We start from the raw sequence: 26,048 nt of genomic DNA on the forward strand, positions 1-26,048 counted from the left end.
AAGCCTATATCTGTGTCTCCTCCACCTCCTCCTTTTACTCCTCCACCTCTTTTCTAAATGTAGTTGCCCTTTTCCATATGTTAATTTTTGTCTTCTGAGCATTTTTTCGGCTTTGGGACACCTTTTAAGGTGTTTTGTAATTGTTTTCTATGTGTTTGTATGTGTTTGTGTTTGCCTGCCATTGTTTTCAATGTGGTTCGACGAACTTGCCTCCTGTGCGATGAACCAAAACACTAGCGGGGTGGCTCAACACTACTTCTGATATATAGATGTACATTGTTAATGCTTAAACTATGCTATATATACCTGCTATCTGATGATACTGTACACTTTGTCTACTTTTTATATTCTTGTCTAATCCATACTGAGCCTGGGAGTGTCTCTGTGTGACTGATGGAATATATATGGAGATTGACAATTATCCTTTGACTGAATAGAGCTGTACGCTTCTGATACAGTGCCATATATCTGATGTTATTTTGTGTCTATTTTGTGCTAAATTTTGAAGTTTGGTGGAAGAGGCCGCGGACGTGGGCGTGGGGGGGGCCAGCTGGTGCATCTGCTGGTAGTGGCAGAAGCACAATAGCAGCTAAGGCAGGAGGTGTTGAGCCTGTGTCATCATCTGGCTCCGGGACGCCTGGAAGGCTACCTTTTCTGGGAGTAGGTTAACCGCTTTTAAAGCCGGAGCATGAGGAACTGGTTTTGGCTTACATTGCCGAAAAAGACTCCAGCAAATATACCCTCCTCTTCTGAAGTTTCAAAAAATGCAAGCACTGAGTCGTCAAGTGCTGGCTCCTGGTCAGGAAAAACCCCTTTCCTTGTGTCCTGCACCCCCACCCAAAGTGAATGATGCAGCAGGCCACACTTCACATTAGTCCATGTAGCTCTTTCTATCATACCATGCCTGGGTTATCAAGTCAAATCGTGAATTCCCCAGTCCAAGATGAATCTGACATGGAGTGTGGGTGGCCAGCCAGGGCAGTGGGGTTAATCGGTATCGGGCCGGTGTCTCACAGGGATGTGTCACGGTGGTGGTGACCCGTTCCATGGCCCTGGGCGTCCATGCAAAGTGGTGAATTACATTTATAGGTGAATGATACGTGACGCCACCTGTGGTTTCTGATTAGATTGACCAGCGCTGCAGTGTCGCTTCTCTGGGACCGATGTTGTGGTGCAGCTAAGATGTAGAAGCCCTGCACAGGTAGGGCCGTAGTTGCAGGGCAGATGAAAGAGTTGGGAGATGGTGTGCAGTGCAGGATGTAGCAGAGCCGTGTGCCAGGCGCAGGAGAAAGATGACAGACACAGTCATGCAGTTCCTTTACCTGTACTTGGTAAGTGTCGTCCAGGACCCAGAGTACAGATGGAGAAGGAGTTGGTCAGCCTGGAAGCCAATTTGGAATTCTCTCTCTGCAGATAGGTAGTGTGGCCTCTGTTCTAGCGCTTATCTGAGGTACTCGCAGTGCTGAGTTCAATGAAGTTCCCCTTGTTGACTCTCTTTTGGAACTTTCTCGTAGGGCAGGCAGCCGTAGCCTTTTCCTTCTGGCTCCCACACGTCGCTGCTGGGGTCTCCGAGCCTTAGTTGGGTATAGAGCATTTACAACTGCTACTTCCTCCGGTTTCGGCTGCAGGAACGTCAGTGTCCCTACAAACTCGGAGACCGGAATCCGGACCATGCGCTCCAGCTAGGAGTGAGCCTTAACTCTGATCATCCTCCAGCTCCCCTTCTCACATCCACACACTTCTCCTTCCCTTCACAGACTGCCCTAACTTTCCTCCTCCTGACCACAGAGAGCAGCTCCTCAGCAGTCAGGTTCAGAGGTCTCCCTGCTGGCCTGGAGTGGGAAATGTGTTGTGTGTTGGTTTAACTGCTAGAGAGATCCTTTGTTGCTCCCAAGCATGACATCACACTCGTTAGGAGGAAGGTAATGCCACTGTGGCGACCGTACTCCTGGGGGCGCCACAAGTGCACTGATGCCCAGCCACTGCTAGATGATTCTGCTGGTACATTGACCCAGACCACTACATTCCCCTCGCACTCTACACAGCCAGAATCTGACCCTGATGAAACTCAGGTTACCCTTCTCATATACTGTACCACCTTGCACGGTGACAAAGATGAAGGTGCAGATGAAAGTGCAGGTTCGGCCCACCCGCCGTCAGACACACCGCCGTACTATGAAGGGCCCTGTGCCGGTGCCGTCACCAACTAGTGGGGCCCCCCTGCTTGCTCAGGATCACAGCCCTTGCAAAGTTGAAATACTTACCTCTCCCTGCTCCATCGCCATGACGTCTTCCGTGTTTCCTGACAGTGATATTCTGATCAGAGAGCGCAATGACATCACGTCTGTACGCCCAGACTAGTACAGGGATTCCCTAGCGAGGAAACTTATTTAATTGTTTTCAATGTTGGGACAGAAAATTTTTGGGGAGCACTATACTCTGGAGAATGATATATGGGGCCCACCATACACTGGAGCATTCCAAAGGTGGGCATCAGACACTGGAGCAGCATTTACAGGGCCCATTATACACTAGAGCATTAGAAATGGGGCCCATTATATATAGAGCATTATTTGGGCCCATAAGACAGTGCAGCTTCATCCATGGGGACCAACATATACTGTAGCATTATGTGGAGCTCATCATATACTGTATGGAACATTATATGGGACCAATGATTCTGTATGGAGAAATATATGGGGCTCATTATTCTGTATGGCGCACCATGTGGTGGCCATAGTACTGTATGGAGTTATATACTGTCCCTTTTTTGAGCTATTGTAGAATTTAAAATACATATCAGTCATGTCATGTAAGAAGTGAAGTATTTTTCATTGTACTATACCGATATTTCTGTGCCGTATCGGAGCATCATGAATTGTGGTATGTGTTAAAGGGGCGCACTGACACTCTTTGGCCTGGAGCACACAAAAACCTGGAGCCAGCCCTACCCCCCCACAAGTTTAGCCAAATAACCCCCAGTTTTCAATGCGTAACTATTATTATAAAGTAAATTAAGGTTGACAAGCTTAAGTAATAAGAATTGATGTTGTTGGCATTGAAATGGGCACTGTAGGCGTGTTTCCTGTCCTCCACTCCCTGCCGACTTTGCTTCCCCATTGACTTGCAGTGGGTTTCGTGTTTCAGTCGGACCCCCGACTTTTCACTATAGTCGGCCGATTTCGTTCGACTCGACCTAAAAAAGGTAAAGTCGCTCATCTCTATCTATATTTATTGAGATGATGTGAGCAACATTGGTAGATGATAACGGATGATATAGTAGATGAGATTGGTGAACACAATTGTGGATGAGATCGGGTAAAAACTACAATGAAACAGTACAGTATGTCAGTACTGGCAGATAACACAGAAATGATACAGCGTGCTATTACATCAGTATAGGCAATGATACAGAGTGCTATTATTTCAGTAGCAGGCATTATTACAGAAGATGAGTAATACAACACATAATGCAGTGAAGAGAATAACTAAGCAAACTTAGGCTGTCAGAATTGCACTACCTTGAACAGAAATGCATCTAACTACATTCAGTGCAAGGGCATTACAACGAGCTGGAAATACATTGCACATATCATGGGGGCTGCATTAAGGCTAGCTAACACAGATGCATAGCACAAACAAATGATATATGGGGCCCACCATACACTGGAGCATTCCAAAGGTGGGCATCAGACACTGGAGCAGCATTTACAGGGCCCATTATACACTAGAGCATTAGAAATGGGGCCCATTATATATAGAGCATTATTTGGGCCCATAAGACAGTGCAGCTTCATCCATGGGGACCAACATATACTGTAGCATTATGTGGAGCTCATCATATACTGTTTCAAACATTATATGGGACCCATGATTCTGTATGGAGAAATATATGGGCCTCATTACTCTGTATAGTGCACTGTGCGGTGGCCATAATACTGTATGGAGTTATATACTGTCCGTTTTTGGAGCTATTGGAGAATTTAAAATGGATACCAGTCATGAGATGTAAAAAGTGAAGTATTTTTCATTGTACTATACCGCTATTTCTCTGCCGTATCGGAGCATCATGAGTTGTGGTATGTGTTAAAGGGGCGCTCTTTGGCCCAGGGCACATGAAAACCTGGAACCAGCCCTACCCCCCCCCCACAAATTTAGCCAAATAACCCCCATTTTTCAATGCGTAACTAGTATTATGAAGTAAATTAAGGTTGAAATGCTTCAGTAATAAGAACTGATGTTTTTGGCATTCAAAAGGGCACTGTAGGTTTCCTGTCCTCCACTCCCTGCTGACTTTACTTCCCCATTGACTTGCATTGGGTTTTGTGTTTATGTCGGCCTTCGACTTTTCACAAAAATCGGCCGATTTCGTTCGACCCGACTTTTGCGAAAGTCGGGTTTCATGAAACCCGACTCGACCCGAAAAAAGGCAAAGTCGCTCATCTCTAGTCAACACTAGTGATTAACTTTATGGAATGTTATTTATCATACGAAATATACTTGAAGCGATGAGGCTGTCTTCAACTGTCTCCTTCGAATACGACTGCTTATCTAACCCACAGGTGTTGATGACACAATTCCTGTATAAATCCAGGGTTGCAGTCTCATTCCATCTCCATCACAGAAGCAGGTGTTTCATAAGTACAAATCTACAAACATTCTTTTGTATTTACAAAACCGATATACACACCCATTGTAAGTTTAATAATCCCAATGAGAAGACTGCAACTCCCTACATAGATAGAGCCTACAAAGAATGGAGCAATGTGCCCGAAAAAGAGTGACATTGCAATAACAATCATGATAATAATTAAAAGTATACACTTTATTCACTCATTTTTTTTCAAATAAATTATGGACAAGTAAATGTTAAAGACAAAAAAGAATGTCACCATAGGTAATAATAAGTATAACCAGCATGCTTAGAACAATGAGTAGTCACATAATATTTCACAAAAAGAGCCTGCCGTGCAAAACAGCAAGTCCTATTCTAGATAGTGTAATACATAAATGGACAGTAATGTGATGCTGCCACAAAGTGGCCTCAAAGCAAAGAAACAATGTTTTCACAAATCTATCCAGATATAAAGTCAAAAACAGAGGCTATGTGACTGAGCAAGAGGGCTTAATACAAAGTACTAAAGCGTACTAAAGTGCAATGCAGTGCTTACCCATGTGGGAAATAGCCTGGTATACGTTCGTCCGTTGCCCCAACATTCTTTTGTCTCTGCCACAAGAACATCTATTGGAAATATGTTGTGCTATAACTTTTAATTTTTGATTTCCCCAACAGCAGTGGTTAATTTCCCCTGTGATTAAAATGAATAAGAATTGAACTATCATTACTCTGTTGTCAGGTGTCCCGGGACCAGGGGCTCCTTCTCTGTCCCTATCGCTAGGGGATCCCCTAGCTCGCCCAACTCCCCAGATTACTTCTGACGGTGAAGATGCCAGGGGCACGTACCTTGCCTTAACTCCTGAATCCGTCCTCAGCCTGTACCCATCCCCCACCCAGGGAAGAAAGGAGTAGTAGTGTACCGTAATACACCAATCAGACTAACAAGGTAATATGAACAGGGGTAACAAAAAATACCAAACATACAAGTATACTCTCACATATAACAGAGCCAGGGCTGAACTGGACATCTGGCAATTCTGGCAAATGCCAGAAGGGCCTGTCTGGTCGTGGGCTGCCTTGTCTACTACATTGTTAACAGAATCAGTGTTCTCAAGACACCCATACTGTTAATTGTTGTGACGGACTCAGTCACTTACCCCAGCAGGCCACGTTTATCATTAGAAATATTGGTCTTGTTGTAAATCTTGCTTTCCTCCATCCAGGGTAATATTAGTAATATATCCTTATCTGGTACTTGGGTATGGGGACAACATGGGCCTGTGTGTTTTCAAATGCCAGGGCTGAATTTCAGCTCCAGTCCATAACTGAACAGAGTTATGCACTGGGGAGAGGAGCATAGGGTTAAACCAAAGTGGGACAAGAAAGGGAATTATCACACACTCAAAACCTAGCAATAGTCACAGATAAATCCACCAAACACCTTCTCAAATAACCACCAACAACATCCAGCCATGCAGCAAAAGCTATCTAAGACAATGAGTGCTAGCCAGTCCCCAGATTATATAGGAGATGGGAGTGGCTAACAGTGCACAGCTGAGAGCATTAGCTCCCAGAGCTCTTGACTGAGCAAATTAACCCTGCCAAAATAAATTTACAGCGTTTAATAAGAAGATGAAGTGCTTCTAATCAGTGCAGGAGTAGGAGAAATCAGACGCTGCAGTCTTCTGCGTTGCCGTAAACATGTGAGATGAACACATCCATGTTAGCTCATATTACAGGTAATTGCTGAGGATTCCGGGGAACATTTTTGATCAACTTTTTGTCAATGGAACTTTCTAGCAAATAGAGATTTTACAAAGCCGAGAACCATTTTATCTGTACGGCGTTGTATATGCCGAGCTTCTTTAAAAGCTTTCTGCACCTCTTCCACATTTCACACATTATTCACACTTAGTGGAGTCAATGTGAAACTTCTAGTTTCTCATTTAATTTGTGCTGAACCAGCAAATGTCAGTGACACAAAGTGTGAGGTCAAGCACGGTCTGGAGTCCCACCAGTGCCCAGATGTTTAACTAATGGTTGGAACTTTTGTCTTTTCTAATCTTGTATTTGTAAGATTAAGAGCAAATGTCACATCTCTGAGCGCAGTTGTGCAGAATAGGGATTTTGAAATATAGTAGAATAGAAGAAAGGGAATTGCCATTAAGACCATAGGTAAAATACAAAAAATAAAACTACTACATGGACTACTATAAGCTTAAGGGTTTTTTCACACATACAATTTTTATGTGCAAGTGCTGTTCTAGTCTAGACTGAACATTGACCCTCTGTCACCAGGTTTTTCCTACACTCTCTGAGAGCAACATAATGTAGGGGCAGAAACCCTGATTCCGATTCGACATCTACAGGAAAGAGGGGGATTTGGATCGTTTTGGGATGGTGATTTTGGGATTTCTTCACTGCCCAGTCCCCAGGTAGTTGCTTGTCAGCGCCGCCAAGATGTAGAAGCCCTAGGAGCTAGACCTGGTGTTGGTGGGCATTGAGATACATCATGGGTTCCATTTGCCACAGCTTCAAGGTCCTTTAGAGAGAAACCAGAATCAGGGTGAGAACAGTCCCAGTTCAGCTTCCAGAACCCCAGGAGGGGACCACAGTTAAGAAATACTTTTCAAATCTCGTTACCCAGGAGGGTTTGTTGTTTTTGCTATCATATTTTTGTTTTTCTGGTAGTACCTTTAGTTGCCCTGTTTTGATTGGCAGCGTTCTTCAAATTTGAACTAGCGATCATGAACTTAGAGTGATCCAAAATAGTTGCACCTCTTTAGGTGCCCTCTCTTGGTTTTACATATAAAGACACTTTGCGAAGATAATGTCTACTTCAAAGGACACTGCAAGAAATCCCGGCTGGGAGCAGTGTTCAGCACTTGCAAGAATAACTGTTGAATGTTTTACTGTGAAGTATTTGATAATGTGTTTTATGAGTATTAGTAACTGAGGAATGGCTTTTATAGAAGAAGTAGGAATGTCTGATCTAGAGATGAGTGATGTGAATAATGAATTGAAAGTAGACAGGTGACGGGCCAGGTATTTGCGGTCAGCGTCTTGCGTCTAGAAGAGACAGTGAAAGTAGAAAAATAAATGTGCACTAAAGAAGGAAAGAGAGAAAAATGTGGTACAGGGAATAGCACTTTGAATTGAGAATTGCACTTAGAATTACAAATCTTAGATAGAATTGTTTGTAACATTCAAGATGATTACCTCCTATACTAGGAAGATTAGTATAAGAAAAGTTTGATATGCATTACAAAATTTTTGTATGTTTCTTTGCTGTCAACTTTGTTGTCTTGCAGCCCGCGGACGTGCTGTATTTAACGGGGGGGTATGTGGCGCCCCTGAGGCTCAGTCGCCAGAGGTACTGCACCTTCTCCTAAGGTGTAGTGCCCCACCAACTAGGTAAGTTGGGAACTCCTTTCCACACTCCAACACCTGCACCCACACACAAGATAGTTCAGCAATGGACCAGATTGCGGCTCCATGCTTAGAGGTTAGCAGAGAACCTTTCGTGGGTCCTTGCTTCGTAACACGAGATGTGCTGGGAGGTGGGTGGAGTTAGTTATAAAAGAGTGGGAAAGTTTAGAATTACAGATCAGTCTGGAGGTCAGTCAGTCAGGGGAGTCTGAAGACGGATCCCTGGAGGAAGGAGTGCTGCAGCTGCCTCAGTGACCTGAACCAGCTGGCACGGGAAAGGAACAGAAGACGAAAGACGTAGAACTGCAACCTAAGCTTCCATAAGAGAGAGAAGGAACAGCACGGAACGAAGGAGTAGGAGAACGGAGAGGAGTTGTGGGTTGGAGGACACTTATTGTTCTGCAGCAGACACCGGTGGAGTAGTTGGCTGTAAATGCATTACTCCCATCCAAGACTTGGGGCACAACAGCATCTGTATAGAGAGCCGGGACTCAGGATAAAGGGAGTCCCCAAAGTAGGCTACAGCTGTCTGCCGTACAAGGAAGAATTGTTAGGAACATCTGACAGGAGGAACTTCAGAGTACCATGGTACTGGAGCTCTTCACACAAAAGGCGCAATAGAGGAGTCGTTCAGGATAGGTACATGTTGGCGGAGTGTTGGAGAGGAGAGCCCTGACTTGCCCGGGAGGTTGATTGAGTCTCTGCCCCGGAGGACACAGCACGGAGGCAGGCACCAGTGTGTACCACGAACTGTGAGTAAAGCTTTGGAACTACAAGCCCTGGTGTCTTCCAGTCATTGTGCGCCAACACCGTCAGCACCGCTACATCTGGCTATCCTCCTTTACACTACCTGCGACTATACACTGCCCTGGGGTTACAGCTTCACCTGTGGGGAGCTATACCATCTATGCTGCAACACACCATCAGCCCCAGAGGATCTGCACGCAGCGTTGGCTTAACATCTTGCTTGCCAAACACCACAAGTGGCGTCACGAACTATTCCATTCCACTTAAACTACATTACATCCCCGCCATCACTTGGGCGCCAAGGGCCACGGACCGGGTCACCGCTGCTGTGACACATCCCCCTAACACCGGCCCGGTACCGAGTACCCCACAGCCCCGGGAGGGCGACTCACGCGCCATACGTGCTCAGGTGTATTCGCCTTGCACTATCCAGTACCCAGCGCACCCCCGTGTACACGCCCTGTACAGTGCTGAACACTCTGTCCACACTTTGCACACTCTTGTATACTGCACGTTCCCTGTTGCTCCTTGCTAAACACACTCACTCGTGTCTTCTGTGAGCCGGCCACCTGGTTCCAGCAGTCATGGTACTTGGTCCCCCTGGGTCTGCCCCTGACACTCCCTGTATAGGGGGTGGTCCTCACTAGGTCAGCTCGCCCTGGGTGGGCTGGTAACGTGACGACTCCTGGAGTAGACCCTCTGGGTCATAAGTACATCTTGGTTAGCTGGTACTTTCCGACCTTAGACGTAGTGAGTACATCCTGGGCTGATTTTGACAGCGGATACCCCGGCACTCAGTGTAGGAGTGATGCCCACACCGCTCCCGGCACTATAGTTCCCTAAATACTGTGATTGCTAGCTATCACAGCATTTAGAAGGCACGCAGAGGGATGGAGTTCTCTCTGCCCTGTGATGTCATAGCGGGGGCCCGATCATTGCCATGATGACCCGATGTAATCATGATGACATCTGCGTCACCAGGCTATGGCACGCCCCTCAGACGATACATAGAGGATGGTCTCAGGGACTCCTGCATTCCAATGGATTAAGACTGCGATCAAGTTAGTGAGGGTGAAAGTCCCATAGTGAGACAAAGTAAAAAAGTAAAAAAAAAAAAAAGTAAAAATATTTGTTAAAAAAACCCTGAAAATACAAAACAAAATATATTGTACTGTTAAGTTTCTAATTTTATTTAAAAAGAAAAACAAAGAAAAAAAGTACACGTTTGGTATCACCGCGTACATGACGACCCACCTCATAAAACTTTCCCACTACTTAGCCCCTTCATTGAACACCGTAAAAAATAAAAAATGTGGGAAAGAACGTGCTTTTTTGTCATATTGTTGAACAAAAAGTGTAATATTACACGATCAAAAGTATGAAAATAAAGTAAATAAATATGGCATCTCTGAAAAATAATCTGCTGTACAGCTCCATCAGTGGAAAAATAAAAAAGTTATAGCTCTCAGAATACAGCTGTGCAAAAATAATTTTTTCTGTAAAACAGTTTTTACTGTGTAAAAGCGCCAAACATAAAAATGCCTTAAAAATGGAAAGGCATAGAAAAATCCCAAAAATCAATTCCTGAATTGCTGGTTTTTATTCAGTCTCCCAAAAATCAGACTAGAAAGTGATCAAAAAATGTTATGTGACTGAAAATTTTCCCAATAAAAACGTCTACTTGTTCACAAAAAAAAACAAGCTTTCACATGACTGTCGGATGAATTATGGACAAACTATAGCTCTCAAAATTTGGCGATGAGCATCTTTTAGTGTGTAACATCAGCCAAACAAAAAAACCTGATATAAATCTGGTATTGTCGTAATCGCACCGACCCCGAGAATAAAGTTGTCTAATCACTTATACCGCACGAGAAATGGCGTAAAAAATAAGCCAATTTTTCACCTGCTTTTAACTTTTATTTTTTTCAATCAGCCTCCCAAAGATTGCAGTAAGGCTTGGCTCACATTTATCCTGTGCTCTACACTGAGTGCTTACACCAGGGTTTCCGTGGAAATCTCTGAAATACTGTACATGATTCAGACTGGACCCCCGGTGGAAGATTCCCTATAACAAGGCAGATGGAGGCACTGTGAACAATGTCTGGCTTGTGATACGGCAGTGTCCTTCTTTTTTAGAAGTGCATAAAAGTGAGGTTAGCCACAGTTTTGCACACTTCTGAAAAGAAGGAAACCACTGAACAGAAGCCACATGGAGTCCAGAGTTACTCTGCTGCCTCATTATAGTGAGTGAATCCCTCAGGGGTTTCATCTGAACCATGTCACTCGGAGATTTAGATGGAAACCCCAAAATAAATGCTCAGAGTAGAGCACAGGATAAATGTGATCCCCAACATCATGCAAAATGTTCCCAGTAAAAGCTTCAACCAAATCCACTAAAATAGCAAGTTCCCATTCAGGTCTGTCACCTGTCAATGGAAATATAGGGGGCTCACACGTTACTGGTAGCACAAAGGCTCAGGAAAAGCACTATGGCTCTTTGCACTCCAAAAGAAATCCAGCAAATTCTGAGCTCCCAAGTCCAAATGCTTCACTCCCTCCTGAGCCCAAGTGTGCCTAAAGCACATTTATTGTTCATATGTTTGGCATTTCTGTAGTGATGAGAGCCCACCTAATTTACAGGTGCATGTCTCCAGAAGCATGAGCAGGGCATAACGTACTGGTCACTACAACATACTGGGCACTATAATGGCAGTTTGCAATTTACTCAGTAACATCCACTGCTGCCTGTTTCTGGAAAACACCTATGGAGTCAAAATCGTCACTACACCTGTAGATAAATTCCCAAAGGGGTTTAATTTCCCAAATGGGGTCCCTTGAGGGGACATTCTGCTCTTCTAGCACTTAGAGGCTCTGTATATGGAGTTTGCAAACTGCTGTAGGAAAATCTGCGCCTCAGGAGGCAAATAGCTCTACGTCCCTCCAGAGTCTCTCCATATGGCTAAGCAGTACTGCACAGCCACATGTGGAGTATTTCTACATTCAGCAGAAATTGTGGGACAAATTTTGAGGCCATTTTTACCCATTTTGTATTATCTGGGGCTAAAACATTTTTTTGTGCTAAAAATGTAATTATTTTTTCTTCACTGCCAAATGGTATAAAATTCTGAGGCCCACCTATGGTGTCAATATGATCACTGCAACCCTAGATTAATTCATCAAGAGGTGTATTTTGTAAAATGTGGCAACTTATGAAGCGTTCTGCTGTTCTGGCACCTCAGGGGCTCTCCCAGTGAGTCATGGCACCTGCAAACCATAACAGTAAAATCTGCGCTATAATATATCACTCCTTCCCTTATGAGCTTTGCACTGTGCTCGAAAAGTATTTCCTGATTATATGTGGGGTACTGGCGCACACAAGAGAAATTTTTATAACAAACTAAGGTCCATTTTTTCCTATTAGCTCTTATAAAAATTAAAAACTTGGGGCTAAAACAAAATTTTAGTGGTAAAATTGTAATTATTCTTTTTCACCACACAATAGTATAAATTTTTGTGAGGCACATGTGATGTCAATATGATCACTGCACCCCTAGATGAATTCATTGGGAAGTGTAGTGTGGAAAATTAGGTCATATATGGGGGGGTTTCGGCTGTTATGGCACCTCAGGGCTCTGCCAAAGTGACATGGCACCCTCAAACCATTCCAGCAAAATCTGAACTCCAATATGGCGCTTCCTCCCTTCTGAGCTTTGCACTGTGCCTCAAAAATAGTTTTTGTTTTCAAATGATCTTTATTGGTATTTTAAATTTTTAAAAGGTATGGGTAAAGGGTAGGGAAAAGAGGTAGGAAAGTAAGGTGATAAGGAGGAAAGGGCAATGGAACAAGGGAAAGAAGGGATGGGGAAAGAAGTAAAAAAAAAAAAAAAAACCCTATAAAGATAGGGGAAAGACAGGCATACATATATACACACTATCATAGGTTATATACAGTTGAACACGTAAAGCTTAATAAAGTATCCAGTAAAGGATTGTGTGCATTCAAAAATAGTTTTTAACCACATGTGGGGTATCATTGTACTCAGGAGAAATTGCACAACAAATTTTGATATCCATTTTCTTCTGCTGTCCCTGTGAAAATGGAAAAATTTGGGGCTAAAACAGTTTCGTAGGAATTTTTTTTTCATTTTCACAGATCAACATTGTAAAATTCTGTGAAGCATCTGGGGGTTGAAGGTGCTCACCACATATCTAGATAAATTCCTTGAGGGGTCTAGTTGTCAAAATGGTATCACTTGTGAGGGTTTCCACTGTTTAGGCACACCTGGGGCTCTCCAAACATCCAAGAAAAGAAAGGAAAGTCCAGCTCCAGAAATTAAAATCTGAGTCTAAGAGCACTTGTGCTCGAAACGCGTACAGAGATCTGGAGAATATCCCCATGCGGTAAATCTTGCCGTTACTTGATCACAAGCAGCCATGAATTTATTTTAAATATGATTCAATAAAAATCCTGGATTTTAATTTCTGGAGCTGGACCTTCCTTACTTTTCTTGGACTCTATTATACATCCTGGCAGAGACGTTTCCGTGCTCAGAGTCTTTCCAACAGTTCTCATGAACTTATAAAAGGTGAGCTGAAATGTATCTTTCTTAGTACTGCTCTCCAAACATGACATTCCACCCTGCATTCCAAAACGTCACTCCTTTCTTTCTGAGCTTTGCCGTGCACCCAAACAGTAGTTTTCCCTCTCATATGGGGTATCATTGTACTCAGGAGAAATTGCACAATGATTTGTATGGTGAAATTTCTCCTGATACCCTTGTGAAAATAAAAAAAAAAAATGGGGCTAAAATATCTATTTTAGTGGGAAAAATTTGTTTTTTTTACTTTCACAGCTCAATGTTATAAACTTCTATGAAGCACCTGGGGGTTCAATGCACTCATCATAAATCTAGGTACATCCCTTAAGGGGTCTAGTTTCCAAAATGGAGTAACTTGTGGGGGTTTCTACTTTTTAGGCACATGAGAGGCTCTCCAAATGGGACATGGCATTCACTAATGGTTCCAGCTAATTTTCCAATTAAAAAGTCAAATGGTGCTCCTTCCTGTTAGGAACGGCGGAACGCACGGGGTCCACCGTGCAGAAGGTGTGAACACTGCTGCTAAGTAGTGACAGACGAGCCATATGGCGAAAATGCGCACGCGAGTTGATCGTCACCCAAGTGCGGTAAGCAATCTCTGTTTGCTCACAGAGATGTCAGCAGAGGTAAATACAAAAAGGCTGAGCCTGTTAGTGTCACAGGTAAATGCACACATGGTATCTGGTCACAGGAGCAGGACCCAAGACAGAGGAGCTGCGTCCGTCTAGACCTAACGTGCATGCGGCGTCGCTACTGCGGACGCCAAAGAGGGCTGCAACTGCAGCGCGGCGTACAACACTGCAGCTAGTCAACAAAGCAAGGAAGCAGGCGCAATGTCGGATGCTAGCACTGTGGATGATGCTGTAGTGGCTTGAGGCTTGCCACGCACCGGCACTGACTCTAATCTAAGTCCCTGTACACATTCGTAATATCATAGGAAGGGGATCTTAATGAGTCATTCGCAGGTTCATACATCCATCATCATTCACACAGTAGCAACTAGAGACTATACTAGCGCATGGCCGACCAGTCATGCGTGCTTTTTATAGCCAGAACCTTCCGGAAGCTTCCAGATCTCCGAGATGGACCAATTAGATCTGGAGCAGGACCTGGGCACAAAACTCCCGATCTCCAATGGGAGATCGTCTCGTGAGCATTCCCAGTAGGAGAACAGAGGGACTTAGTCTCTGGAGCGATCTGCTGTAAAGCAATCTCCTCTGCGGTAGATAGACAGCAGGAGACCGCAGAATGTGAGGCTCTGGATTCCTGCAGAGCAGGTGCAGAAACCTGATGCCTAAAACCTTCCCTTCCTAGCCCTGCGCCCAAACATATGGGGGATCGATATGCTCAGGAGAGATTGCACAACAAATTTTGGATCCATATTTCCTGTTACCCTTGTAAAACTAAAGAATTTGTGGCATAAAGTGAATTTCTTGTGAAAAAAATGAAATGTTCACGTTTTTCGTACACATTCCAAAAATTCCTGTGAAGAACCTGAAGGGTTAATCTACTTCTTGAATGTGGTTTCGAGAACATTGGGGGATGCAGGTTTTAGAATGATGTCACTTTTGGTTACTTTCTGTCAGATAGGCCCCTCAAAGTCACTTCAAATGTAATGCCGTCCCTAAGAAAAATGGTTTTGTAAATATTGTTGAAAAAAAATTAGAAACTGATGGTCAGCTTATAACTTCCTAACAAAAAAAAAAAATGTTTCAGTGATTGTGCGCATGTAAATTAGACATGTGGGAAATGTTATTATTAACTATTTTGTATGACACACCTCTCTGATTTAAGGGCATACAAACTAAAAGTTTGAAAATTGCAAAATTTTCAAAATTTTTGCCAAATATCCATTTTTTTTCCACAAATAAACATTAGTCATATAGAAGAAATTTTACCACTGTCATGAAATACAATATGTCACGAAAAAAAACATTCTCAGAATCAGTGGGATACGTTAAAGCGTTCCACAGCTATAACCTCAAAGTGACATTGGTCGGAATTGTAAAATTCGGCCTGGTCATAAAGGTGCAAACTAATTTCAGGGGTAAAGGGGTTAAAAAACAGACCTCATATGGACATAAAAAAAAACGAATATGTGAAGGTGGCTTAATTCTAAGTTGTAAGCCGCATATGGACATAAAAAAAACGAACGTGTGAAGGGGGCTTAATTCTAAGTTGTGAGGAAATGCTGGATAACTCTTCTAATTGATTTCCACAACTAACTGTAGAACTTGGGAGCTTTGTAACTCTGCATGTAGTGAGCTCCTCCTGGTGGACACTGCAGGTAGCTGCTCTGACAATGTCACAGCAGACTGAAAAGGTGGTTGGTGGACAAATTCTGCGCTGCCGACAGAATGGAGACGTATATATATATATTCAACTTGTTTCGAAGTATATAACTTCATCTTCATGAAAAACCACATGTATCACAGCAAGCATAGAAAGCATGCATTCTCCCACTATATGCCCCATAGTGGTCGCATTGTGACAGTGGTAGTTATGGCTGGTGTTGCCATCAGCTGTCTGGTTAACATATTAGCAAAGATAGTCCTGCAACCATTTATTGCAATAGAAGTAATAACTGGGAGCCTGTGTAGTTTCCATTAGGTAACACTGACTACATTTTGAGTCCACCTTTAAAACAATGCAATCTTAGTGAAAGTCTTTTTTTGGCCTGGGTCACGTCAGCATATAGTCTATTCGTTGAGAGAATAGGATTGATTATTCTAATGACACTCTGATCAAACTCTGATCAGAGTCCCACACTCTGGAGTATAGTGACAAAAATGAGACTTTTATTACAGTGATCCTTATAGATATTGTGTATCAGACGTGAAGTCTCAGTCAGTAAAGACCTTTATCAGCCATACCCATGTGTGTCGGGCCACAAAGTGTGGGAGAAGAAATAAAGAAGGCAGCGCTGTGTGTATGTGCGACATCTGTCCCTAGAGAATGGAGCGCTCCATTGTTTTTCTCCATTTCTTCTCCCACACTTTGTGGCCCGACACTCATGTGTATGTTTGATAAAGGTCTTTACTGACCGAGACGTCACGTCTGATACACAATATCTCTAAGGATCACTGTAATAAAAGTCTCATTTTTGTCACTATGCTCACTTCAGAGTGCGGGATTCTTCTTAGGGCCTCTTTAGTACAGATTGGGATGCTATCCGGGCTCCTGATCCTGACCGGGAATGCCGTATTTCCTCTCCGACATCAAACTCTGATTAGTATCAGGATAGTTTGATCAGATTCTCTCACATGAGAGAATTGTAGCACAGGTGAGGAGAAGATGGAGAGCAACATTTCTCCATATTCTCCATTCTGTGAGGCTGCATAAATCCACAAGATGATTTCCACGCACCCATAGACTTGAATGGCCGACTCATGCTGCAACTTTTTTTCTGATGTCAAATCGGCACAAGGAAGAAAAACACTGATAGTATAACATTGGGCCAAGTGCTATCCGATAAAATATCACATACAGGTGCTTCTCACAAAATTAGAATATCATCAAAAAGTTAATTTATTTCAGTTCTTCAATACAAAAAGTGAAACCCACATTATAGAGTCATTACAGAGTGATCTATTTCAAGTGTTTATTTCTGTTATTGTTGATGATTATGGCTTACAGCCACTGAAAACCCAAAAGTCATTATCTCAGTAAATTAGAATAATTGACAAAAAACACCTGCAAAGGCTTCCTAAGTGTTTAAAAGGGTCCCTTGATTTATTTCAGTAGGCTTCACAATCATGGGGAAGACTGCTGACTTGACAGATTTCCAGAAGGCAGTCACTGACACACTCCACAAGGAGGGTAAGCCACAAAAGGTCATTGCTAAAGAAGCTGGCTGTTCAGAGTGCTGTGTCCAAGCATATTAATGGAAAGTTGAGTGGAAGGAAAAAGTGTGGTAGAAAAAGGTGCACAAGCAAGCAGGATAACCGCAGCCTTGAAAGGATTGTTAAGAAAATGCCATTCAAAAATTTGGCGGAGATTCACAAGGAGTGGACTGCTGCTGGAGTCATTGCTTCAAGAGCCACCACACACAGACGCATCCAGGACATGGGCTACAAGTGTCGCATTCCTTGTGTCAAGCCACTCATGACCAATAGACAATGCCAGAAGTGTCTTACCTGGGCCAAGGAGAAAAAGAACTGGACTGTTGCTCAGTGGTCCAAGGTGTTTTCAGATGAAAGTAAATTTTGCATTTCATTTGGACATCAAGGTCCCAGAGTCTGGAGGAAGAGTGTAGAGGCCACAATCCAAGCAGCTTGAGGTCTAGTGTGCTCGTGTGAGGGTGCCTTTAAAGAGAATCTGTCAGCAGGTTTTTGCTATATAATCTGATAGCAGCATAACATGGGGCAAGAGTCCAGCGATGTATCGCTTATGAAGCTGCTTGGTGTAGTTTCCATAGACTACCTGTTTTGTCTGGTGTCAATGTAGCAGTGCTTAGACTTCAGCTCTGTATATATCCCCATTCACACCACTGTCTGGCAGCATTCTATGAGCACTGTACATTGTGAGCAAGCTGATAATTACTAGTGGGGTATGTTTACACAGATTAGCCTGACTGCTTGTCACATGAGCTGTCCTCCTGTAGTGATAATCTCCTGCTGATAAACGCTGTTTGCATTGAGACTACAAGACACAGCGTAATAAATGACACATCCCTAAAAAAAAAAAAAAAAAAAAAAGTAATATAGGATCACCACACAGTGTCAATAGGTACAAATAGGGATGGGCGAATCCTGAAATACTCGGAATCGCTAGACTGTAACGAGTCCGAAACTCGCTATTTGTTGCAAGTCTAGCGAGTCCAATGTTAATGAGAGAGAGAGAGAGAGAGAGAGAGAGAGAGAGAGAGAGAGAGAGAGAGAGACCTAAGGCCTCTTTCACACATCAGTTTTTTGCCTTCAGGCGCGATCCGGCTTTTTTTTTTGTAAAACCGGATCCGGCAAAATGCAATGCCGGATCCGGTTTTTCCCCATTGACTTGCATTAGCGCCGGATCGTGCCGGATGGCATTGCGTTTCATCCGTTTTTTTGCCGGATCCGGCAACTTGTCTCATTCCGGCGTCTGGAAAAAACGGCTACTGTAACGTTTTTTGTCTCCGGCGAAAAAGCCGGAAGCGCCGCATCCGGCGCTTCCAGCTTTTTGCTACAATGAAAGTCTATGGGCGCCGGAATGCGCCGGATCCAGAAAAAGACGGATCCAGCCACCGGATCCGGTTTTTTTAAGTCTGCGCATTCTCAGATCCAATTGGCCAGCCGCCAGGAACAGAGACGGATCCAGCAAAAAAACGGATCCGTTTCTACAGTTCTCCAAAATTTATGCCGGATCCGTTTTTTCTAAAAAAAGCCGGATCCTGCCTGACGGCAAAAAACTGATGTGTGAAAGTAGCCTAAGACTCCTATTTTTTTTTTTTCAGAGTTTAATACAAGCAATTCTAGTTTCTTAGCGATTTTGTGTCAGCAGGGGGACACAAAATCGCTAAGAAACTAGGATTGCTTGTATTAAACTCTGAAAAAACTAGGATTGCCATTGATTTGTATTGGACTCGTTACTGTGCGAGTAATCGCTTGGAAACTCGCAGAGTACCGACTCCTGCGAGTCCCCTACTACTCGCAGAGTAACGAGTCCTAACGAGTAGATTCGCCCATCCCTAGGTACAAACTATGAGCAAATTTTATTAATGACAAGCCAAAAAAACAGCACACATTTAAAACATCCAAAAGATCATAAATGGACTCTCCAAAAGATGACAGAATATAACATGATAGATTTTAATATATCAATAGACCGCAAATGCTGAAAGTGCACAGAGAATAATTACTCTGAATAAATGCTGCTAGCATATAACCAACAATCTTAGATTATAAACCAGTGTAGCCCCCATATATGGAGCATGCAGTGCAAGAGTTAAACCCTGATTATTACCAAAAGCCAAACGGCTGAATGGCACAAGAAAGGGGTTAATAGTGAATGATGCCCAATGCATCCTGCCTGCTGGGCTACAGAAGCTGAACACGTCACCCCGTATAATAGTGATTGGGGGAACCAGTCAGTCGTCCCGTCATCTGAAGAGCAGCGGTGCGGTCAGTGGTGATGTTAAGAGTCCATGAGAGAAACCCACACGTATCGCCACCTCTAAGTGTCTTTTTCAAGCATGGTCAGCTATGTCACAAAGTAGCCATTTATACCCATATAATTACTTGTTATCATTACCAGCTGGCAGCCTGTGTTAGGAGCAGGCAAGCAAGTTCTTGGACCCTGACAATACAAGACCCGGAAGAAATCATGGTCAGGAGTTAAAGGCTATACAGCACTTTCAAAGATGAACGAATAATCCCTGAGCAGAGGATCTATTTTATTTAAATTCATCTCAATATGTCCCTCAAGCATGCACAGATGACACTTAAATAGTTACTGACATAGTGTTGTAGACAGTGATTTTTGAATCACAGGTGAAACAATCACTAAATTTATTAAGGGAAAGTTCCTTTCTGATTGTAAAAAAAAATGACCAAACATGCTCAGATGACATTTAGTTAGAGCACAATCAGATAAAGAAACAAATACAAACCTACTACAGGTCTATTATGAAAATACATTGTAGTATAACCCTCAAGCATGCTCAGATGACACTTAGTTAGCTATTAGAGCACAGTCAGATAAGGATAGAAATGCAAACCTTCTACAGGTCTATTGTGGATAATGCATTGTGGTATAACCCTCAAGACTGTTCAGATGACACTTAGAACACAATCAGATAAAGATACAAATGCAAACCTTCTAAAGGTCTGTTAAAACTTAAAACTACGTGTGCACTTACCCTAGAGTATCGGCTGTCTTGGCAAAACATCAGAACCAACTGTAAGGGTATGTGCACACGCTGCGGATTCTGCTGCGTTGTTCAGTACCTTTATTTCCTATGGGGAAAAAAACGCTGTGCACATGCTGCGGATTTTTCCGCGCGGTTTTGCTGCAGGTTACAATCCGCAGCATGTCAATTCTTTGTGTGGTTTCTGCTGCGGTTTCACACCTTATCATTATGAGGGGCAAAACCGCAGATAAACCGCAGGACTCTTGTCCTGCGAATTTACCTGCGGATTTTCCAACAAAATCCACACACCCTAAAAACTACATGTGCACATAGCCTTAGGCTCAAAAGTGGAAATAAATCAAAGGTATAATATGCTATGTAGGATTGTGGATTTATATTCATTTATATTCTTTCCAAATCCCGTAAATTAAATCTTCTAGTGCAATAGATGAAATTATTCTGTGTCATTGTCAGAAGGGAACAGACACGACAACATCATGGACCGGGCTCAAAAGTTGAGCCTGCACCATACCTGGCAGATAATGGCTGTGATACTCAGCTAGGATCTGCCTCAACTACTGCGGGTGGAGACAAGCTGTGCCCATAGTGTTAAACACTTAAATGCTGCCATCAATTTGTGACAATGGCATTTAAAGAGTATGGATCAGGGAGTGAGCCCATTGCCTCCACACAATGCAATTGCGGGTTGCTTCTGTTGTTCAGCCATCTTTGCCAAGTTTACAAGACATAGTACAGTATAATGTCTAAATTGTATTATTATCAGAGTGTTTGTTGTCCTTTGCTGCCATCTACTGGCCATTGTTATTATATGTTCTCGCGTATTGCAGCTGTAAACTCCCACCATGTCTCCCTGTCTCTGTAACTTGCTGTCTTCTTTCCTTACATCCTTTATTTCTGGTCAGTTCCATCTTGTCAGAAGGGTGCATCAGAGGTGGAGGATTCTTCTGTTACCTCTTTCCTCCATCTTCTACCTCATTCATCCCTTCATCTTCCCTAGACCCTCTAGCCTGTCATTACGGTGCTCCTTTGTATCCCAGCCCATGACTGAAGTATTACTGTATATAGGGCCAGCGATCAGACGATCGCAGGATCAAGTCAACAAAAAAATAAAGTACAAAGTTAAAAATAATGTTGGAAAATATATGTATAAAAATTTGAAGACGGAAGAAGGGGAGGAAAAAATGAAAAAGCAAAAATGTCTATTGTCTCTGTTGAGAAGGGGATAGAAATTTTATTAAACAGGGAAAATGTAAAATGCTGCAGGTCACTGTCTCTGTTACGTCACATTGATCTTCATTTATTTAAATAGAAATCAGGCCATTGGTTGACTATTCAGAAAACAGACAGAACAGACGCCTCAGCTTTCGTTTTACACCGTAGAAGGCACTCACATAAAAATTTAGAAAAATTGACATTTATCTAATCTGCTTACACCTTTGGCAGTCACTTTCCTAGTACATGCAGCGCTCACCTCTGGGACCTCAACCCCTGACTGAGGTTCAAAATCTAAATGTGCATTTGAGCTGAAAGATTATTATGCATGAGTGTTCCTAGAAGCGTTTGTTTCACAATAATCTTGCAATGTAAACAGGCTGCTGAGCACCTAATGAATTAGCAAAATAGGTCAAATGATCTTTTGTGCCGCAAAAAAATCATCATTCTCGGCAGCGCTTAGTGCTGTGTAAACAGGACTTGCACTGATGGTGTCATGATCCAGACTGGGTTTTGAGTCCTGTCTTCCATGTTCCCAGTCTGGTCCTTTCAGGGGTTAAATTTTCTCAGCCTCAGTCTGGATTCAGGTTTGCTATTAGCTTCGCTGCATCCTGCAGGCGGTGTCAGCAATAGTTCTGTCTTCGGCGTGTGTATCTGACTCTGGTATACCCTGATTTGTCCTGCTGTGCTGTGATCCCTGATTTGCCCCGTGTCTGTTTATTCCCTCTGTCTGTCCTGACTCAGTGTTTCCCTGTAAGTTTGTAGACTCCCTGGTTTTGACTTGGCTTGCATTTGGATCTGCTTCTGTCTGTCTTTCTCTTGTTCACTTCCGACCGTTGCTGTTCCCCTGGCTTGTTTCTGACCACGTATACCGCTGTGACCTCTGGTACTTCTGCTCCTGACTCTGACTTGGCTCGTCCGACCATTCTTTTGCCACCTGGTGGCGCTTGTGCTGCTGCTCAGTGTTGCTACGCTGTGTGTGCATCCTCTCTTCCCTCACCAGCACCCCCTGGTGGAGGTTGCACTATACTGCACTGCAGTAGCATGACAGCTGGGAACAATGGCAGCCTATACACACTGAGGATTTTTCTTTTATAAATCACAGTTCATATCAAGCATGCTGTCTACCTGTGTAAACAGACTAATAAATGACCACCAATTAACAAAAAAAGTTTATTTTGCTTACATACAGACATTTTATTTTGTTGCACTTTACAGAAATCATCATCATTGTGTTTCAATATGCGCAGGACAAGGCATGACTTTGCCCACTGTCAAATTCACTGACCTACCATCTTTTGTGTAAGTACTTACTTTATGCATTTTTTCACTAAATTATTAAGTACCAGTCCTGACACTTGTTATTTGACTTGGATTTTTATATTGATGGGGTCCTTTGCCCCATTTAGAATCTGTCATGTTACTTTCCATCTTTTACTTTGTAAATGTTACTGGTGCCACTTCTAGGATTATTCTGCCTTGGTATATGTATGTTTTTGTATTTAAAAAAAATAAATCTTTTTTAAGTATATTTAATAAATTGCTAGCTTTTATGAGACCTTTGTGTGCACCCAGAGGCTTAGCTAGCGTTTCAGCTTCGGGGGGTGAAAAATCTGAGTGGGCCCCTAACCAGGTAATCCTTACTACAGCTACGTGGTGCACCCTAATTGTGAGCATAGGGGAACATCAGCAGATGACCGTGCTGTGATTGAAAATACAAAAACCAACACTGCTATTACTATACGGAGAACATATTGTGGTAGATAGAAGTCCTGCAGACCATATAAGAGATCACAGTACAGCTATTGATGGTGACTTACTGCTGACGTTCCTTCTTATGGAATCGTTCACTTTTCCCACCTTTTCCATCTGTCCCAGACCGACATGACAACTTCTCCAGCCAGGACTCATCTGCAGAGATTACAACAAAGACATCTGACTTCTCTGACCTTTCCCGGCGCCTGTGCACTGCAGTATTCTGCTCTGCCCTCAACAGGGCAGAGCAGTGCGCCTGCGCCGGAGCCACAACAGGAACGGGAAGAAGAGGATGGCATCACATGAAGATGCTGTAGATAAGCCCCTGATGTCAATGCCGGCAGCTGATAGGCAAAAAAAAAGGGTGACAGATTCCCTTTAAGTACCTACTTAACATTTAATATTGTCCCCGGAGTCTCCCCATGTACAGTAACAATGGCCCCAGCATCGCTGATGTCAGCAGGCGGTCATGTGATGACTATTTTGGCTTCTCTCAATTCTCTTCTATTGAGAGAAACCAAACCTTTCTAGTTGACACATGCACATAGTAAATATTGGGTCCATAACTGCCTGATAATGCCAGTGATATTGATTTATTCCACATTTTGGGTCCTGCCTCCTTTTTTCATTATAATACTACCTCCATGTCAATTATGGCGCTGGAATCCTGCAACCGCGCCCTGCGAGTCACCACAATCTGAACCTCTTCCTCCTTTCTATGGGCACTGCATCCTAGGATCTTCTACACAGGAAAGTCACTGTGACCTCCGATGTGCACGCCAATAAGGTGCTCTCCACACTTCCTTCCTGCACAATAATCACTAGGAACCATGTGTAAATGGCGATGACTATGCAGGGAGGAAGTGAGGAGAGCACCTTATCGGCACGCACACCGGAGATCACTGGAGCGGAAGTTGCCAGCACCTGCGCAGAATATCCCTGAATGTAGCACCCATAGAAGGAAGGATGAGGTGTGCATTCCTGAGGGAGTGCAGGGCACAGGCGTGGGATTTCGGGGCCATAACTGACACTGATGGGAGGGGGTATCACAATGAAGACAGGAGGCAGGGATTTCTTGCAACACCGTACGCCCCGGGGCCTGGAAGAAATTATTAACATTAGAGAATATAACATGTCTCCACAACAAGACCATAAATATGAGGCATACAAATTTTTATTACCTGTATGCCCATTTTATTAGGTCATATACATCCTGGGAAGCGGGACAGATCCACTTTAAATGTGATGCAGTTAATGGATACTATATGGGAGCTTGTTATACTAATACTTGTATAAGGCTACTTTCACATTTCCGTTTTCTTTATCCGGCACGATGCGGCGAAAAACCGGACTACCGGATCCGGCCGCAAACGCTGACACCAGATCCTTCTTTCTGCCGGATATATTGCTGGCAGAGAAGGTCTTCTGGGCATGCGCAGTGCGAAAAACCGGTCCAGCGTTTGGAAAAAACGTTGCATGCAATGTTTTTTCCAGACGCTGGACCGGCAATTTTGACCGGATCCGGCATAAACCGGACGCGCCGCATAGGCATCCGGCGCAATGCGGCGATAATGAAACTCTATGGGAAAAAAATGGACCCGGTGGAAAATGGCGCCGGATCTGGTTTTTACACTTTTTGCCGCATCGCGCCTGATGCAGAAAACCTGAAGTGTGAAAGTAGCCTAAGACCCAGCTGGTAAGTATTAAAAGCCCCCTACCTCCCCACCTTCAGCTTCCCAGACAGCAACTATTACATGTAATAGAGTGCATATAATCTAACAAAACAGTATAATAATCAGCCACCAGGGCTCTGTTGCCCCTCACCCACCTCAGCCCTCACAATACCCCCATCATCTAACATTCACCCCCCCGTGCTGTCCCCCCCACTTCAGCCCACACAATACTCCATCCTCTCACATTCAGCCCCCCAGTGCCCTGTCCCCCTCCTCCACTTCAGCCCCCACAATGCCCTCATCCTCTCACATTCACCCCCAGTGCCCTGTCCTCCCTCCCCCACAGTACCCCAATCCTCTCACATTCAGCCCCCCAGTGCCCTGTCCTCCCTCCCCACAATAATAATAATACATTTTATTTCTATAGCGCAGACATATTCCGCAGCACTTTACATTTCAGAGGGGATTTGTACAGACGATAGACATTACAGCATAACAATAATCACATACACTCACTGGCCACTTTATTAGGTACACCTGTCCAACTGTGTGTTAAGACTTAATTTCTAATCAGCCAATCACATGGCGGCAACTCAGTGCATTTAGGCATGTAGACATGGTCAAGACAATCTCCTGCAGTTCAAACCGAGCATCAGTATGGGGAAGAAAGGTGATTTGAGTGCCTTTGAACGTGGCATGATTGTTGGTGCCAGAAGGGCTGGTCTGAGTATTTCAGAAACTGCTGATCTACTGGGATTTTCACGCACAACCATCTCTAGGGTTTACAGAGAATGGTCCGAAAAAGAAAAAAAATCCAGTGAGCGGCAGTTCTGTGGCCGGAAATGCCTTGTTGATGCCAGAGGTCAGAGGAGAATGGGCAGACTGGTTCGAGCTGATAGAAAGGCAACAGTGACTCAAATTGCCACCCGTTACAACCAAGGTAGGCAGAAGAGCATCTCTGAACGCACAGTGCGTCGAACTTTGAGGCAGATGGGCTACAGCAGCAGAAGACCACACTGGGTACCACTCCTCTCAGCTAAGAACAGGCATCTGATGGCTACTTTCAGCAGGATAATGCGCCATGTCATAAAGCTCGAATCATCTCAGATTGGTTTCTTGAACATGACAATGAGTTCACTGTACTCAAATGGCCTCCTCAGTCACCA

Source organism: Dendrobates tinctorius, unplaced genomic scaffold (genome assembly GCF_039654945.1).
Source record: "Dendrobates tinctorius isolate UK_male_01 unplaced genomic scaffold, ASM3965494v1 ptg000022l, whole genome shotgun sequence".
Lineage (NCBI taxonomy): Eukaryota > Metazoa > Chordata > Amphibia > Anura > Dendrobatidae > Dendrobates > Dendrobates tinctorius.